The 2,259-nt window shown below is 39.4% G+C and overlaps 1 pseudogene across 1 annotated transcript; it reads left to right on the top strand.

Annotated features, from left to right (window-relative positions):
* Nucleotides 1–625: 625 nt before the first annotated feature.
* Nucleotides 626–2,023, top strand: LOC147486127 (purine permease 3 pseudogene; annotated as a pseudogene). Its single transcript, XR_015202196.1, has one exon. The product of XR_015202196.1 is annotated as a purine permease 3 pseudogene (transcript).
* The last annotated feature ends 236 nt before the right edge of the window (nucleotides 2,024–2,259 follow it).

A 2,259-nucleotide genomic window follows, 5' to 3' on the forward strand; every position in this document is an offset into this window, starting at 1 on the left:
CTAATTTCCCATCTAGTGGGGGGAAATCCTAATTGGCTCATCAGTGGGGGTAATACTAGTTAACCCAAAAAAAAATGATGATTGCCATTGGTAGCTCTAGCCCGGAGTGGAGGGGGAGGGCCGAGTGCCTCCAGCCCTGGCGTTAAGGGAGAGTACCAAAATTGGCATTCGCATTGGCAAACTCTCCAGGTGAGACATCGAAAGTTTGAGAAGAGGTGATAGGAATAATATAATTGTCACACATTGCTGGGATACTTGGGCATGAGCTAGTAGAATAGCTCTTGGGCACCCTCACTTGGTAAGCCGGTTTATTGACAGAACAAATTTCGCGGAAAGAACGAAAATCATGCATTGAAGTCATCAAGAAACAACGGGTAAGTGACAAAATATTCAAGTGGGAGATATGAATTATTGATAGAAACTTAAATATTTGTCATAGTAAGGCTGCTTATAATTTCCCAATAAACTATTTTGTCTCATCCGTCATTATTCGAGTGTACGATCGAATTTTAATGTTGAGTTCTGCCCATGGCCGGGTTTATTGACAGAACATCGAATTTCGCGGAAAGAAAGAAAATCATGCATCAAATTTCGAAGGTTGAATAATTCATAATTGTGATCTTCCAATAATATAAAAGGGCAACTGAATGTTAGAACTCATATCACTCACCTCCCCAAATCTAGCAAACTAGAGAAGAAAAGCAGGAGAGATCGAAAGAGAAAAAGTAGCCTGATCTTTCTCTTTCATTGCTTGATCAACATAAATAGAGAACAACTTTTAGCTTGAAGAGAAAGACATGGCAATAACCAACATGGAAATTGAGAATGGTGTCCAAGAAACTCATCAGACCAAACTCTCCACTGACGACTCAAATAAATCGTTCATAGCCAGATGGTGGCTGCTCCTCCTTAATATTGCATGCACCGCCACTGGCACAATTGGCGGTCCATTACTACTAAGACTCTACTTCAATCATGGTGGTAATCGAAAATGGCTACCCTGTTGGTTGCAAACAGTTGGGTTCCCCATTCATGTAATCCCCATAGCGATCCTTTATTCACGCCGCACACGTGGTGTGAAGTTCTTTGCATCCCCCAAGTTGTTGTTATGTGCTGCAGTAATTGGTGTTTTCACAGGACTTGATAATTTTATGTACACACTAGGCTTGTCCTACCTTCCTGTGTCAACATCTTCACTTCTCCTTGCTACTCAACTTGCTTTTACAGCATTCTTTTCCTTCATCATTGCTCGCCAGAAGTTCACTCCGTTCTCAATTAATGCAGTTGTTCTGATGACTTTGGGTGCAATCGTTCTTGGGTTAAGAAGTGCTGGTGATCGCCCAGCAGGCATCACAGGTGCTGAATACATGTTGGGATTTATTCTTACTATTGGCTCTGCGGGATTATTAGGATTTTTATTACCTGTTACAGAAGTCACTTATGCCAAGGCCACCAAAGCAATCACATATTCAATTGTATTGCAGTTCCAGTTTTGCTTGGCCTTGTTTGCTACCATCTTTTGTACCATTGGAATGTTCATAAACAAGGATATTGGAGCAATACCAAGGGAAGCAAGTAAATTTGGACTAGGTCCAACAAAATACTACTTGTTGCTAGCTTCAAGTGTAGTGGTCTGGCAACTAATGTTTCTTGGAATCATGGGAACCATATTCTGCAAGTCATCTCTCTTTGCAGGAGTCGTTAATGCAACTCTGCTCCCTATCACACAGATTGCTGGTGTGATTGTGTACCAAGAGAAGTTTACAGGTGAAAAGGGCATGGCCTTGGCTTTGAGTACGTGGGGCTTCATTTCTTACTTCTATGGAGCCTACAAGGACAGCAAAACCCAAACAGCCAAAGAAGTAGGCCGACAAATGATTTCTCACTGACACATGATACATTCTCTCCTTACCCATTTTTTTCATTGAATAGAAATTAGTAAATAGCGCGCTGGACTGTATTTTTTGTAACTCAATTACTTGGGCCATACTATACTAATAATAAACAATAAAAACTTTCCATAGATCTCAGCTCCTTTCTTGTCATTCTTGAAGCCTCCTATATATAATAATACAACAAAAGAAATATTCCTTTTATATTACTCTTCTTTTGGATTTCCCTTTTTTTTTTTCTTCGATAATTTTTTTTAAATCACTTTTTTTTTTTCCAATTCTCGCTCTTTCAATTAATTTTGTACATAAAACTCTAGGATAGTGATATAATTTTGAGATAAGGCTGAGCTTGTTATGTATATTCCTA

Source organism: Coptis chinensis, chromosome 7 (genome assembly GCF_015680905.1).
Source record: "Coptis chinensis isolate HL-2020 chromosome 7, ASM1568090v1, whole genome shotgun sequence".
Classification (NCBI taxonomy): Eukaryota; Viridiplantae; Streptophyta; class Magnoliopsida; order Ranunculales; family Ranunculaceae; genus Coptis; species Coptis chinensis.